General features: G+C 34.5%; 1 long non-coding RNA gene across 1 annotated transcript in view; it reads right to left on the bottom strand.

Moving 5' to 3' along the window:
* The window catches only part of LOC118144278 (uncharacterized), a 32,666-nt gene extending 15,128 nt beyond the window's left edge, over window positions 1-17,538 (bottom strand). Inside the window, exons 1-2 of the long non-coding RNA XR_004728917.3 lie at window positions 17,325-17,538; window positions 12,195-12,257 (exon numbers count right to left, since the gene is read on the bottom strand). This is a non-coding gene — a long non-coding RNA (uncharacterized LOC118144278). The remainder of the gene's footprint in view (window positions 1-12,194; window positions 12,258-17,324) is intronic.
* Window positions 17,539-17,892: the final 354 nt, after the last annotated feature.

Genomic DNA, 17,892 nt, shown 5'->3' with positions numbered 1-17,892 from the left:
ATTTATTGATTCAAGTACCAGTCTATTATAAATGACTGCATACCACCTAACTTCTTTAATTAACAGAATTTTGTTCACAAAACAAAGTCAATTATTTGAAAAGTCCAAATTAGGCATTTAAAAAGTATAATCTTGTATAATAGGAATACAAATATTTCAAAGTCAAAATCATGAGATAGCAAGCCTTGTTATTTGTATTGAAATGAGGAAGTTGCATTTCAGTAGGTAATCTATAAAAGACCCTATTTGCTTCAGTTCTACTTAAGAAATATTAGCATCTTCAATAGATTCTTAATGTAGTCTAAAATAAAAATCTTTATTGTGTATTTGTACAGTTACTATAGTATCTGAAGAATTTTTCATAGAATACCTTTAGAGTATTAATCAGAAAATTAGGGTGTGCTGCTGAATTTCATGTCGTAAAAGTGTCAAGTCAGCAGGATTAAATTTACTTCAGCTAGGATGTGCCTTTATGCTTCCGTGGGGATCAGAAATAAAGTTACAAGAGCTAGCATTCTCTTCTTTTCACATGTCTTAAATAGCTATTAGAACAGAGTTTCTTCTAACATGTTGAGTGTCTGCTTAGAGGAAAAAAAAGCTGATCTCTTTAGTAGCTCAAAAACTAATGAATTAGCCATGTTCTTCTCCTGTTCCAATACCTCACATTGAAAGACGGGAAAAATAATATTTTAATTAAATCGACTGCAAAAACTTCAAAAGAAAGAATACGACTTCTGTACTGCAAGCAATATTATTTATTCTGGAACAGATCAGGCCTGCTTGCCAAAATAACAATATTGATAACAGCTCATATTTGAGTGCCTAGTGTCTCTTCTACATGATTATAAATCTAGCTTCATATTACCTACTTAATCCGTGCAAAAAACAATGAAGAGATCAAGGCACAGGAAAGTTATATAACTTGTAAAAAGACTTACACTGATTCAAACTTGAGCAGGCTGACATCAAAGTTGTGACTGAAAATGGGAATCCTGCAAGCATTCAAATATATGAAGATGGTAAATGTTGTGAAATAAGATGCAGTGATCCTTCCTGGCTTTTTCTTATTTATAAGGACTTTTTATAGGACAATAAGAGAGAGAGGGATAAAAAATTTGGTTAGTTAAGTCCAAATTATGAACTAATTATGGATTATTGAAAACACTGGGACCCTGGAGAGGAAAATCAACATGATGGCTAAAGGGAAAGATGATTAATGGTCGGTGTTCACTTTAACACTGCTTTAAAGTTATAACCTTTGGAAATGGTAGTATTGAGTTTACTTTTGAAAAAAATAACATTGTGCCATGATTCTGTTCATAAGTTTATAATGAAGAGCTCATTTTCTGGCATTTGTTACATATTTAACGAATGATCTGGGACTGTATAAATATTTGTCCATACAAGTTTTTGTGGATACAAAGAATATAAATCTCAACTAATATTACCAATACACTTATATTTTTAGTATTTTTCTATTTTACAAAAGTTAAATAACCTAAAACTCCTATCATTTTCTAATTCAAGCCACTACTATCTCATGCCAACAACAATGTAGTACCTCACCAAATGCTCTTTAAACTTTGGTCCATCCCATCTAATCTACGGTCTTTACAACTCTAATCAGGTGTCACTCTTCTCAATATTATTTCAATGACTCTCAATCTACAAAAATAATTTCAGACATCTTATTCTGGTATTTAAAGCATTCCAAAATTTCCCTCAACATGTCTGTTCAGTTTATCTCCCATTGCTATGTCATTATGAAGTTACTCAGTGAGATGATTATCTCATTCCTTGTTTCTGTGGAGAGGAAGCCTGGCATAACAGAGGAGGACTAAAATGTGAGGACAGACTTGAGTTTAATTTTTGATTACTTAACTTCTTGAGCTAGAATTTGCTATTATGTTAAAACAGGATGTCTTTATACCTTACTCACTAAGCTATCCTAAAGATTCAAAAGAAATGTTACTGTATTCCCAGACCCATACTAAGGACCATAAATATTATGGAGAACAGGACAGAATCACATTTGGACTAATTTTAAAATTTGAGAAGGTATGATAAATTGTGCTCAGTGTCCCCTCCTAATCTAAAAACCAACACAAAGAGAGGAAGACAGAGGCAAATAAACTCTAAGACAAAGGTGGTGTGGTTTTAAAGTCCAATGGGTCCCAAAAGCCAGCTCTGTGTCCTCCTCTTCACCTATCAGAGAAGAATAAACATTGGGATACCAATACTCTGAAGAATGGGGTCTAAAAAGCAGAAACACTTGCTTAAGAATGCAGCCTCTCATTCTTTTGCAATAAACAGTCCATTTCTAGTGGGTATCATCCACAATCTGGGTCTTCAGGAAGGGCCATTTTATTACCTTGTGTTTTAATTTGTGGTAGAATCCAGTAAAAGCAGAAGCAGTGCTAGACAGATCACAGATGGCCTAAGCAGTGACCTAATTAACTTAGCCTTGTCTTGATCTATTCTTTTTGCTCCAGGAGAGAGTTCATTCCAAAGGATTACTTGCTTCTTCCCTATTTGTTTCCAAATTCATTAAGCCAGTCTTGTTTCTTTACATTTATCCTCTCTTGTGGCCATTCATCAAATAATTCTATCATTAGCTTATCCACTGAAGTTTCCTTATATGTACTAGAAAATTTAGAAAATAAGAATTATGTCTATCATGTAGCTTCTACCAAAACGCTTTATCTCTTTCAGGATTATAGACCAAAATGTATCTGATAAATGTAGGTTCTTTTCTCAGGCTCTCATATTTTATAGAAATCTCTATGGCTACCATGGAAGTAATTGAGTTTGATAATTGCTTAAGGTGATGACTGTACAATTTGTTTTTTAAAAGATACCTTTTAATCCTGACAAACTGGGAGATAAGATTACCCTACCTGAACTTGACCATACATTTTTCAAGTCCATTTGGGTATGTGGTACAGAAGAAAGGCATATCAGTCCTCTTTATGTATATCCACTTGAGTTCAGTTACTGCATCTTAGGGTATACTATATTATTTACAGTTTGTGAAAGAACCTCCTAGGAGTTTGACATATATAAGGATTTATCACCTGCCTAAATATGGGCCCCAACTTTTTTATTTTTTTGAGATAGAGCCTCCCTCTATTACCCAGGCTGATGTGTAATGGCACAACCTCAGCTCCCTGTAGCCTCTACCTCCCGGGTCTAAGTAATTCTCCTACCTCAGCCTCCCAAGTAGCTGGGACTACAGACATGTGCCACTATGCTCAATTAATTTTTGGAGTTTTAGTAGAGACTGATTTTTGGCCAGGCTGGTCTCGAACTCCTGACCTCAAATGATCCACCTGCCTCAGCCTCCCAAAGTGCTGACACTACAGGAATGAGCCACTACACCTGGCCCAATACATTTATTTCTCTACATTGTATTCATCTGAAATCATTCTTATAACTTCCCAGGGATTTAGCAACTGTAGATGTGTAAGATATGTGTATGACATGCCTCTACCCCTATAAATTTGTCTGTTGTTAAATCTTTGATAATTCTTAATCCAGTAAGAATTCTAACACTTTCTAGGCTAAGAGAATTTTATAAATGTCCTTCCTCTCTATTCAACTTTAAACTGGACTTTAAAAATGAAATAGCCTCAGAATTCATAACCTCCAAATCTTTGTTTTAGAAAGGATAGCTTCAATCTTGGGTAGTAAAGCCCCAGCATTAATAATGAAGTCTCATGGACTGAACTTGTCCACTATCCCCTGAGAATAAGATAGACACCCTAGTCCTAGCAAAGTGCCAGCACATGGAACTGTTCTGCCCTCTGTCTCATTATGTTTTTAATCAGTTATTCCAGTTGGACTTTTGACCAGTTCCAAACCTCTGACTTCTCCTTAGACTGGGGTAATTTATATTTATAGCAGATAATTCTGTTGGCAACATTTGTAGCTATGTAATGTGGATTACTATAGTCATTTGTTAAATGGTGCTCTAACCTCATCCAGTCATTTACGGCTGTCCTCAGTTTCCCGAGGTCCCTGAATTCCATCAATTTTATTCTATTTATGCCTCCTCTTTGGAAACAATGCTCACCTTTGGGGTCCTGTTGATCTACATTTCTGCTATTTAGAAACTGGCACATCTTAGTATTCTTAATTTCTATGTATCATCCCACAAATGTATCTCCAAATCCAACCATATAAAGTTGGCTAAAGTAAATGTTTTTAAATTTAAGAGTTCTTTATTATCTGGGAGCATTCATTTTAAACACGATTAGAAATACTGGCAACTCAAAATTGGCTTAGGTTACTTTCGCTGAAAGTGAAAGTTAACTACTGAAGCATCAACAAGCAAAGCACAGCATATATACAATGTGAACAAGCCCTCTAATATCTTCCAGGTTCTTATAAAAATATGCACAAAGTTCTACAGTAAATGTAATCTGCTATGAGTGAGTAAACAGCCAGATCATAAATACATAGAAAAACACAGGCCACTATTTTTACACCATTAAACTGGGTATAAAATGTTTCAGCATTGAAGAGTTATTTTTAAATCTCAGTTATAGTTGCTGTGTTATATTTTTCATGCATTGTCAGGCCAACAGCTGGCCTGGCCATGAAATATCACTAGTTGAAAAATATCTTCTCTCTCCTGCGTAGAGTTATTTCATCTAGAGGAAATCCCCTCATTCCAATATCTAGCCCAGGATTTGTTTCTTCTAATTGTAGTCTTGTTTCCCCTTTAGTTTTACATCATGTCCCTATAATGTCTGTTAGATTTTTAATTCCATAAATTTATTGAGAATTTTCCCCCAGGGCACAAGAAACATCTGCATCTCAATAAATGAGTCACCTTGAAATCACCCAATGTTTTCAGTATTTTAGGCTGTCCAAATTTTATGTAATCATATTCTAGAGCTGTCCCAATCTTCAAATAATGGCTCCCCAACTGGCTTTTTAAATAAATATTTCTATCTGCAACTTGACAGTCTAAATGTCAATATTTTTTTGCACCTTAGTTTTCTCCAGAGTATTTATCTTAGGTTTTATATAGTATCTCACCCTTTCCTGTTTGAGCCTCTTTAAGTTGGTATTGCTTTCCCTAACATAGTAACCATTAAAACATCTTTCTTGATAGCATTATTTTTAAAGCATGTGCCTTTTAACTATTTTTTATTTTAGATTCAGGGGGTACCTGCACAGGTTTGTTATATGGGTATGTTACGTTAAGTGATACTGACGTTTGGGGTACCAATCCCATCATTTAGATAGTGAGCACAGGACCCGATAGGTAGGTTTTCAGCTCTTGCCCCCCTCCTAGTTTTTTCTCCCCCAGTAGTAGTCCCCAGTGTCTATTGTTCACATCTTTATGGCCGTAGTACTTAATGTTTAGCTCCCACTTGTAAGTGAGCACACGTAGTATTTGGTTTTCTGTTTCTGTGTTAATCTGCTTAGGATATTGGCCTCCAGCTGCACCCTCAACTCTTCCCAAATGTATTCTTTCTTATTTCTAGAACAAAAGCTTTTTCAAAAAATATCCTGGAAAACATCCTATTTCATTAATTAAAAGGAGTGGTCCTTAACATAAAGGGTATATCGAAAGTGAAAGCGGACTCTTTGGCTTATTACGATATCTGAGGGCATATTTCGCATTTGTGAGGTTAACAGTGAAATGTCAAATACACTGTCATGATCAGGCTTATCTCCAATACTGTTCTCCTTAAAATACCAATAGCACATCCAAGAAAAAATACTAATATAAACAATAATCATATTTTTTTATTTTCAAATTTATGTCTTTTCCATCTATGACAATCTAAATTTCTAGATTGAGACATCTCAGATACAGGCCCATTTTAGTTATTTTTCATTTTTGTAATGATTTAACTTTCTTCTTACCACTGTTCTAGTAAGAAAATATTCACAATAAAGTTTTATTTTTTGCCAGTAAATCTCCCCCTCTATTTAGATGAATGGTGCATCTGTTCTCCAAGTTTCACAAGGACAATTTGAAGAGTAAAATATCAGAGAGACGAGATGGCCTAGTCTAATTTTTGTGCTAGTTCATTGGTTCTATTTGAAGATTATTATTTAACCAAAAAATATTTTGTAGTTTGCTAGAGACATGGCTGAGAAACACAACCATAGAGACAAAATGATTCTGTCAACAAATTCCTAGATATCTTATGCACAGAAGGTATTTTTAAATGGGTCTTAACTACTAAGAAACTGTACCCATCTATGTAAATTTACTTGCTGTGGCTCTCAACAAAGCATCAACCTCCAGGTGTTCATTGGTTTCCAAATTTTGTTTCTTATCTATTTCTCAAATATTATAAATGCCTCCAATGTTGGAAATAAAATCCCTTTTCAGAACCAATTGAAACAAATATGTAAATCAGCATATTTCCTTTTTACTATAAAGTTGTTTGAAAACTATTAATCGTGTGAGATTCACAGTTTAGCTGGCTCTTTTGCAGCCCCTGTTGATCTTAAAACAGCTTACCCCATGAAATTTTGGTTTTGCAAGGCAGACATGCCTACCCAGAATGACTGCTGACACTGATTTGAAGCTCTCTCATGACATCGACATACAAGCCATTCTGCCCTAAAACCTGTTGAAAAGCAATACATATAGAAAAGTCGTAAGACAAAGTTGCAGATGATCAATTTTTCTTGAAAAAAAAACATGTCAGAGGAGGTTGTAAAAATACATGCTTTTGAAACTTAAGGTACCATAAGTGCATCAGGTGGACTGAGTATAAAGAGCCCTCCATGAGAAGTTGACGTGTGCAAATATAGAAGCATAAGATGACATGTTGCATGCATGTGGGCTACTGTTGGTAATTTGGCATGAGTGGCGAATTAAATGCAGAGTTGGAAGAAGTATTTAGCAGAAATGCATTAAAGCAGAAAGAGGTCAGAACATTTAAGATCTTATATGACAGATACAGAATCTCAGCATTATTCCAAAGCCTACAGGAAACAACTGTTGCTGTTAAGCTAACTTAGTAAATAATCTTAGAAAGGTCATTTGGTTCCATCATGATCAAGGGAAAATTTGAGAGGCATTAAAGGCTTATTATTAAAGAACCACTGTTCAAATGAGAGATGATCAGAGACTAGACCAAGTCAATGATCCTGTTAATAAAAAGTTAAATTGTGGTGGTGACAGAGGATTTAATGATCATTTGAATGAGGTAAGTAAGAGGAAGAAGTCTTGGCTAACTTCTAGATTTCACTATTTAGTAATGGGTTGGATAGTAATGCCTATAAGTGTAAAGAAAAGTGGACAACTTTGAGAAAAATAATAAATTTATGAATAAAGTTATTGATTTTTGAATGCTTAATACCCAAAAAGAAGCTCAGTATATGTTTGAATATCATTTTGGATCTCAGGAAATGGGATCCAGATGAAAATAGAGATTTATGAGTTATCAATACATGGAGTTTATGTATAGCTAATTTGGGGAGAAATGCAGAATGCGAACAGAAGTGAACCAAGAAAAGGTCAACATTTAAAACTGTGCTTAGCAAATAAAAGAATACCTAATTAGTAATAATTATTTTTATAAAGACTCAGTTTTCTCACATAACTAGAAATCCAGAAGTTATCACTCTGGGTCTTTGCACCTATTCATGCTGCCTTCAGGATCCTAGGTTGTTTTTGTATTTCTATTTTGAATCTACTGTTGGTTTTCATGTTCATATTTACCACTTCATGATAACAAGAAGATGCTGCATCTCTACCTCATATCCACATTCTAGACAGGAAAACAGCAAAGTAGAAAGAGGCAATTTCAATATAAGAAAAGCAAAACTTGACTTGTTTACCCTAGAAACCTTGATTATATCTCATTAGCAAAAATTGTCACATGACTATAACTATCTGAAAGAGTGTGCAAAAGTATTATTCCAGCATACTGTAATCTCAAGCAAGCCTATTTCTGTTAGTAAGAAAAAGAGTTGAAAGTGCTAATGGTAGGTAATTACCAGAATCTCCCCGCAAACATGTAAGAAGTTTGCTCTATAGGTTATCAGAAGACTCAGGTCTTCTGAAGGATCTTGAGAAGGAACAATCCAAGAGGCCATAGATACTTGGAGAGAAGAGTGTCTTGTACTTCACACAACTAGGAGGTAGCAGAAGCAGCAAACATTTGACATTCACATAGAAAAGAAGTGAGTAGAACATATGTTGAAAAAGTTCTGAAAATAGATGGCTGTCTTCCTAATTGCTCTATTTCATTTGTACATGAACTTGTCCCTACTTGAACACCTGCTCTTTTAAAATCCTAAATATTTTTCAGGTTCTGCTCTACTTACTTTTTTGACTTCTATGATAATCTCTAATGTTTCAGTGATTAAGATGGATTTTTATTCATCATGTGAGTCATTATAATCTCTTCATACAGTTTGGAAACATTTTGTTCATTTCTGTGAATCATCTAATCTTGAAAAAAATAACAGTGGATATTGTGTAGTCTCTTGGTACTAAAACACTTGTTCCTTCAGATACTGTGCAAATAGGAAGCTAATATCATATAGCTGAGACTCAGGCAGAGATCACCTTTATTTCAACATTGCCTCTTTCTCCAAAAGAACTTGCTTCAAATGTCTCCTTGATGCAAGTTATAAATATTTCACTTATCCTGGCCCCAATTCTGGACAATTCTACAGTGCCTTATCTTGAGATCACAGACTAACTTGTGTTGTGATCTAATCCTGCTTTTTTTATTCACCTCACAGGAGTTTATCCTGAGAGTATTCCCCAATAATATTTTATGCCATTAATCTTTATCTCAGGCTATGCGTCCTGGGAACTCAATCTGAAAAATAGACATTTAATCAATTTTAAGAATATATACTCAAAGCACTGAAAATTAAATAAAGAATATATACTATTGACTGACTCTTCAGTATGTTATATGTGTGAAGTACTGCCATCTTCTAGGTACTATTCTTTTGCAATAAGAGGAAAATGAAACAGGCAGCATCTCCACCTCACAATGCTTATATTTGAGTAGTAAAATATAAAGAGTAAGCAAATAAAATGTAGTTGTACTGTATATCTAAGTATAAAAGTTGTCTAGGTAGTTGGATAGACAAACCTGGAGTTCAGGGTAAGATCTTGATCAGAGATCCATACATGAGTGTCACCAGGACACAGATGGTATTTAAACCCCCAAATCAACTGAGGTCACCTAAAAATTAAACAGTAATAAAGAACTGGAGATTGAGTCTTGTGCCACCACTATATGTAGAGGTCAAGAAAATAAAGAGCCAGCAAAAAAGACTCCAAGGAGGTAACTTGTAAAATAGAAAAAGGGAAGAGTGAGTCTTGCTCCAGAGATATGAGTGGAATGCAAAACAGGGTAAAGGAAGGAATTAAGAAGCAAAATCGATTTTTTAAAATTACCAAATCCTTACTCTCAAGCATTAGGCAGTTAGTTTAGAGAAAGTAAAGAATAATGCAAACTGATATAGCTTAAATTTGATGATTGGATTTTGGGTAAAAGTGAGAGTGAGAAAAAGATGGCTGTAAGTGTTTTGTGACAAATTATTAAGTGAAATAGGAAGATTAGTGATGGATCTGTTTAAAGAAAGCAATTTGGCCAGGTGCAGTGGCTCACGCCTGTAATCCCAGCACTTTGGGAGCCCGAGGTGGGCAAATCACCTGAGGTCAGGAGTTCGAGACCAGCCTGACCAACATGGAGAAATCTTGTCTCTATTAAAAATACAAAATTAGCCAGGAATAGTAGTGTATGCCTGTAATCCCAGCTACTCAGGAAGATGAGGCAGGAGAATGGCTTGAACCAGGGAGTTGAAGGTTGTGGTAAGCAGAGATTGTGCCACTGTGCTACAGCCTAGGCAACAAGAGCTAAATTCCATCTTGAAAGAAAGCAATTTAACAAGGAAGTATGGATGAAGTACTGGGATGTACAGAACACTATGGTAAGCACAAGAACATGTAATTAAGGCACCACTCTTCTGATGAGAGTATATCAAGTTGAGGATGTGTATTTTTAATATATTTTCATCCTTATATCAGAGATTTCTTAATCAAAAAATTATAAAAATCTCTGATGAAAGGGTGAACAAATCAAATGGCTTTTAATAGTGACAAATCCAAAGTCTGTTTATGTTTTAAGGATAAGATGAATAAGGCAAAGTTAAGTTATCAATAGAATTCTTACCTACATGGAAAAGGGAGAAATTTTATTTATGATGATCATGACAATGCCATGATGATAACATTATGAATATATCCAACTAGCATGCACACTGGCTTTATACCATACACTGTGTCCCTCCCTGTTCTCACAATAGCATGACATGTAGGATTTCTATCTCCATTTATGGGCAAAAGAAATAAGGACTAGAAGTTAAGTTACTATCCAAGATGTTAAATAACGGTATGAAGATTTGGACCCAGACCCAGACCTGTCTGACCTCAACACATATTCTTTCACTCTGTTTATATCTTTCTTTAATCAGAATGTGATTATGTGGATTTTCGAAAGGAACATAGGTATTCTGCTGGGTTAACTTACGAAGGATTTGTCAATAGTGTTTGTCAGCTACTATAGCCATGTTTACACTTACCTTTATATCTTAATAACAAATATTAAGATATGTCTACTAAAAACATTGATTTAACTATAGAATTTCATTTTTATTAATAAAACATACTCAAGCAACTTATATGACACTTTTGGGGTCTCGTTCCCTACATACTCCCTCTTAATCAAGAATTAAATTTTCCCTATTGGGAAACAGCCAGAATGCCTTGCAAAATTCAGGATGTTAGGAACTATAAGTTTACTGTTGTCATCCCACTACAAACTATATTATTTGATTAGAGAGGATATCAAATAAATAATCTGAAAATTACCAATGCCATTTAGATAACATATTTTAAAAGCTGAATTGAAGTTTGAATGAAAGTATCTGTGACTTTGGTCTCACCATGTGTGAGACTAAAAGTTCTGCCTATGAATCTTATATCTCCTTTTAGGCCTCATTACAAAAATAAACTCCTTAGATGAATAATTTTTTACTTTCTGTCTGAGTTTGAGAGAGATGTCTAGTTGTGTTTATTTTTTCTAAAGATTTTGGCAAGACAAAATATTTTTCATTATAAAAACCATAGGGGAAAATTTAAATTAATAAAAAGAGAATGAGAACAATTTCAGGCCATTTCTTTGAAGCTAGCTAAGCAATTCAAAATCAAAGGGAAGGGCATCAAAGAGCCATTGTCTAGGAAGGCCTCCCTTCACCAGATCAGACATAAATATGTTTGGAAGAAATCATGTATTTAGTTCAATGTGCTTAATTATTTTTAATTGGCTGGAGTTGGAGTTATTGTCTTTTTCATTACTTTGACATCATCTGTTTTTCTCATTCCCAGTTGCCCTACTTGGTCTTTTCCAAGTCCTTTGTACATTAATATATCCTTCCCAAAATATCTTCCCTCTTATAACTACTGCTTCTGACTTAACCTGTAAAACGGTATTTAAAAATCTGAATACATTACCTTTAAGCATGAATATATACACACAATTGTATATGCACACAAAGTTCCCCTCCCCAGTATTCACACAAATCTTTGTGATTAAAATTTGGACAGAATTTTATTCAAAAAAAGAAGACAGACAGACTTTGGATAAAAGCCTTTTTTTAGGTTTAAAATATTTGAGAAAACTGAACCTGTAAATCCAGTTTTGATTTACAGATCAAATCTACTCCCATTTTGCATTAATGTGTCAATTAGAGAACTAAAATTTCAACAAAGAATGATCTTTCCTTAAAGCAGTGCTATCCAGTGCAGCTTCCTATGATGATGATTACATTCTATATCTATTCTGTTTGATGTAGCCACTAGCCGTATATAGTTATTGAGCCCATAAAATGTAGCTAGTGCATCTGAGGACCTGCACTTGTATTCTTATGTAATTTAATACTCACATGTTATTAGAGACTTCTGAACAGTCCAGCTCTTAGGCATTGAAATTTCTGCAAATTATTGGGAAGTTTAAACATAAAGAGACTTGCTTCTCTATAAAACTAAAATTGGGTATTCACAGAAGGATAAGTTTAGAGAGGTTATCCTTCTACGTGCTAGAGTAATATTGTTTTCATGTGTACAATGAACACTTATTACAAGGATTATATCAGATTATCATAAAAAATGAGTAAGTTAATTGAATACTTACCAAGTGTCGAGCAATATAAGAGTCTCAGGAAACAATGGTGACCAGACCAGGATCCAGTTTCCACTGTAGATAAGAATGGGGGATATACATAAGAAGGGGTATAGGTATTGATCAATTGATGGTTGCAAAAATATAAAATTACAGTAGTAAAAAGCTAATGGAGAAAATGTTATAAGGCTTTGGCATAAGAAGGTCAGAGAAACATTACTAGAGGAAGTGATGTGGAAACTGAAAACTGTAATATGAGTTCTAGTAAAGAGAAAAAAAGAGTGTTCCAAGAAAAAGGAGCAATATATACAAATAGTGAATATGAAGGATAGAGAGAAGGACGATGGGACTGGATAAGAGAGTAAGAGAAGAACAGTAGAAGCAGAAGGTAGAGGTTACATAATGCAGTGTGCTGAAGGCCATGATAAGAATTCTGCAACCTATCAGCAATTTGCATCACGTTCAATGGCATTAAGTAGAAGAGAAACATGATCCAAAATGTTTTTGACAAATCACTCCACAATGTAATATGGAGAATAAGTTAAAGGAAAGTTTAGGGAACATTGGGGAAACCTGTTTACAGGCCACGGAGAATCCCATGCTAGCAATGAATACAGCAGGGAATATTGTATTGGCCATGGACTTAAAACAAACTGACTTGAGAAATACTTAGCAAATATAATTGACAAGAATTGCTAGTGGTTTAGATTCAGTAGGTAGAGAAGAATACTGTATCCAAGATGACTGTTAAGTTCCTTACTTATAGAAATAAACAGAATGCAGGGTCATTCACAGAGAGTGAAAAGTGAAAAAGGACTAGAAGTGAGGGATAATGTTAGGAGTTTATTTTTTTAGATCTCCTGTATTTGAGATGGCATTGAGATTGCCAAGAATAAATATCACAGAAGAGGCCTGGGTAATTGTGTCTGTTACCTCTCTATAGGTAATAATTGAAGTCATGAAGGTGAAAGAAAATATCAGATTAGAAGAGGGGACGTTCTGTAATTAAGTTTAAGTAACTTCACTATTTAATGCTTCAGACTGAAACCTGAACAAGATACAAAAGGGTTGTGAGAAAATCAAATGGTATTGTTGCAAAAAAATTCAAATATAAGACTGTTTTAATGCAAGAAAGTAGAAAATAGTGCGAAGTGTTACTAAGAAAAGTATTAAAAGTATTCTTTGAATTTAGATACAGAAGATAATTGCTGATCCCATGAAGAGCTGTTATGGTAGAGTTGAGGAGCCTGATGCCAGATCAGAGTTTGAAAACTGATGTACAATAAATGAATAGAGCAATTATAAATATCTCTTTTGAGAAGATTTCATTCAAACTTGCCTCGGTTTTCTTTTAAGGATTTTTAAGGTAGTACAATTCAGGACACAGGTATGGACAAGGACTTCATGACAAAAACTCCAAAAGCAATTGCAACAAAAGTCAGAATTGACTAATGAGACCTGATTAAGCTAAGGAGCTTCTGGGCAGCAAAATAAATTATCATCAAAGTGAACAGCCACCTACAAAATGGGAGAAAATGTTTGCAGTCTAACCATCTGACGAGAAACTTAAACAAATTAAACAAGAAAAAAAAATCAAAAAGTGGGCAAAAGGTATGAACAGACACTTCTCAAAAGAAGACATTTACCCAGCCACAAACATACAAGAAAAAGCTCAACATAACCGATTATTACAGAAATGCAAATCAAAACCACAATGAGAAGCCATCTCACACCAGTCAGAAAGGCAATTACTATAAAGTCAAGAAACAATAGATGTTGGCAAGGCTGTGGAGAAATAGGGATGCTTTTACAGTGTTGGTGGGAATGTAAATTAGTTCAACTATTGTGGAAGATCTATTCCTCACAGATCTAGAACCAGTATACCATTTGACCCAGCAATCTCATTACTGGGTATATAACCAAAGGAATAGAAATTGTTCTACTATAGACAATGCACACATATGTTTACTGGATCACTATTTAAAATAGCAAATACATGGAAAAAACCCAAATGTCCATCAATGATAGACTGGGTAAAGAAAATGTGGTACATATACATCATGGAATACTATGCAGCCATAAAAAAGAAATGAGATCATGTCCTTTGCAGGGACATGGATGAAGCTGGAAGCCATCATTCTCAGCAAAGTAACACAGGAACAAAAAACCAAATACCACATGTTCTTACTCATAAGTGGAAGTTCAACAATGAGAACACATGGACACAGGAGAACAACACACACCAGGGACGGGTCGGGGGTGAGGAAAGGGAACTTAGAGGATGGGTCAATAGGTGCAGCAAACTACCATGGCCCATGTATACCTATGTAATGAACCTTCACATTCTTCACATGTATGCTGTTTTTTTTTTTTCTTTTTGAGAAAGAATTTACCTTCTCCATATTTTGGTGAATGACATCATAATTCACATGGATATGAGAAACATGAAAGTTAATCTAGTTTTATTTTTCTAATTTAGCATTCTTCTACCAGGTGTCCTTAAAGACTCTCATGACTAGCAACATCACTAAATCCATCATTGACTGGCTATATGAATCTTCAGAAGGCAACTTAACCTCTCTCAGCCCTTATTTACCTCATTATAAAACATCAAAAATGAAATCTCTCTCATAGAAGTACTTGGGATTAAGTGAGTACTTATGTAAAGTGCCAAGTAAAATGCATATGGAAAGTTCATATTAACTGATAGCCATTTTAAATATGAAAGGTACTCAACCTATGCCTTTGTCTCCTTTTCTTTACCATATCAATATTTTTGTTTGCATTTATATTAATTGCCTTGCCTGGTTTATATTAATTGTCTCCTAACTAGCACTTGAATTCATCTAGCAAAATGACCTTTCCAAAAGGCAATATGATCATATTGCTGCCTTTCTTAAAGCCCTTAAAATATTTCAGTAGTTCCCCACAGCTTCCAGAATAAAGTTCAAATTTCTTAGATTAGCACCTAAAGTCCATTGCATTTTGATGCTCTCCCTAAAATCCCAGCTCTATTTCCCACATGAACACTTCTAATCAGCCCCACAGAACTTCTTGCTGTCCTCAAACAAATGGACCTTATTCCTCATGCTATTATGCAGGTGGTTTCCATCAGTCCAAGAGCTTTTCCTCCTCTCCCTTCACCAAAACACACAGCTGACATGGATTTTCTCTGTGTCCTAACTGTATCCTGTGCATTTTCTTACTTATGTATTTAATTAGAGGACAAATATTGGAGCTAGACTTCCTGGGCTCACATACTGGCTCTGATATTTATTAGTTGTGTGCCATTAAGCTCATTACTCTATGACTCACTGTTATCAGCTGCCCAGTAAGAATCATAATAAAAAGGTCCACATTTTTTGGGTTGTTATAAGGAATAAATGAGTTAATACACATAACTGTTTAACGCTCAATAAATGTTAGCTGTTAATATAATGTGATAGCTGCTATCTTGTAACACAGTGATAACTCACTTCACTGTGCTATATACTCCTTGGAACCTTCTATTATTTGTTTTAAAGTTCTAATATCTAAAAATTGCTCCAATGCCTATTATTGCTCAATATATATTGCATAACGAAATAAATGGATGTACTCAAGAATAAATTTCACCATGTTGCATCTGAGTTCTGAAAGTACCAACATGAAACAAGTAGTAGTAGCTTGGGGACTGGGGAAAAAATCTCACTACATATATTAATAAGTTAAGAAAAAGTATCTTTCTAGGATTGCTGTGTCCCATTATTTGCTATTATCTGAAGAAATAAACTTGTAAAAACAAGTTCATATGAGTTCACTATTAATGAACAGTCCATGAAGAAATGTAAATTATATCTTATGGGAATTTGAATATATAATTGAAAATTTATTAAGAGTGGAACTAAGTCATTTTTAAGGCATTGGTTATCACATAAATTAGAGATATATTTTCAATTAAAAAGTCTAGCTTACTTTTTTTTAATTTCAATTAATACTTTTCTAGTAGTGCTCCCATGAAAGATCCATGACTACAGAATACATAATATTTTAGATTATTCATAGTATGCTTAATAACTAAATAATCTAAAATATTATGTATTCTGTAGTCACGAAAAATAGCAGCATGCTTACTGAATGAGGTCAGGCACAGTGGCTCATGACTGTAATCCCAGCACATCAGGAGGCCGAGGTGGGTGGATCACCTAAGGTCAGAAGTTTGAGACCAGCCTAGCTGACATAGTGAAACCCCATCTCTACTAAAAATAGAAAAATTAGCTGGGGGTGCTGGTGGTCGCCTGTAATCGTAGATACTTGGGAGTCTAAGGTACGAGAATTACTTGAACCCAGGAGGCGAAGGTTGCAGTGAGGTGAGATCTCATCACTGCACTCCAGCCCTGGGCAACAGAATGAGACTTTTTCTCAAAAAAAAAAAAAAAAAAAAAAAAAAAAGTCAAAATTACATTAGTTTTGTTTGGTTATTTATTTTACATAATCTGAATTGGGCTGAACAGGTCAGAAGTACTCTCTAATTCCCAATGAATCAACTTCTCCAGTACCCTGTGATCCTCACATTAGAGTCAATTCTTGGTGATCTCAGAATTACTCACTCTACAGATGACAAAGATAATTTATATGTGGTGATCTTAGAAGATTTTGAGGTATCATAGCAAACAAACTAAACTGATTAGTGACCATTAGTCAGTTATCTAACTCAGATAACTTCAAATAGTTGGGCACAAAGTAATAAGGCTAATGTGTGTGATGCATAGTAGCTAATCTTAGTTCCTACTGTATAGCCTTCTGTCATTCAGAGATTTTTTGCAAGGGAAGAAGTGTAATTCTAAAACTTCAGTAATTAGGGAAAAAATGTATGAGCATGATATACAAAGCCAAAATAGTAAAATAAATGTTTTAAAAGAATAGTCACTTATCAATTCAGAATTTGAAGCTTTAGGTAACATTTTGAAGATTTCTATCCCAGACTTGCCTATGACCTTATTGACATAGACCTCAGAATTAGAACTCATTGAAAATGATCTTGGTCTCCTTACCACATTCATGGCTAAGATTTGATGCTTCCTTACTCATTTGAGCTCTCTAATATGATCAACTTGATTCCCTCTCACATGCTTCATGTACTGTTGATGGCCTTATACTCACCTCTCACAGTTGATGTTAGACATTACTCCCTTGTTCTGATCTTGTTTTCTCACATCTGACTCACTTCTGCTCCCTTGACTATACCTACTATGCCCCTCACCCTGCAGTGAGTCATGGAAGAACTCCAGTCCTACAAATAAAAATGGGACAATGTTTTAAAGCCAGGGAATAGAGAGTTTTCAGCTTGCACAATTTTAGAAATATAGTATGTATATTTTCCTCCCAGTTTAGAACATACTAAGTTAAGCATTAATACTAAAAGGCAATGTCAGATTTTAATATTTGCCACAAGCTGAAAAATGCAAGTTGTAAAAAATAACTTGCAGCAGGTTGAAAATTTGATAATTGTCTTAATAGATAGGCTCTAAGGCTGCATAAATGTGAAAAGGATATTCTACATATTTATTCATTAAATGCAGAACTTCAACGAAGGAAATATTAAGACTGAAGGATTATGTGCCAAAAAGAGCATTAAATCAGCCTTTTTGAATACTTTCATTCAGGTTATTTTGCATAATTACCACCAAATGTTTAATATTTCTGAATAGGAACAGAAAAATAATCACAT

Source organism: Callithrix jacchus, chromosome 9 (genome assembly GCF_049354715.1).
Source record: "Callithrix jacchus isolate 240 chromosome 9, calJac240_pri, whole genome shotgun sequence".
NCBI lineage: Eukaryota > Metazoa > Chordata > Mammalia > Primates > Cebidae > Callithrix > Callithrix jacchus.
Note: the sequence above shows the minus strand (reverse complement) of the source record. Positions and strands in the feature narration are given on the sequence as shown.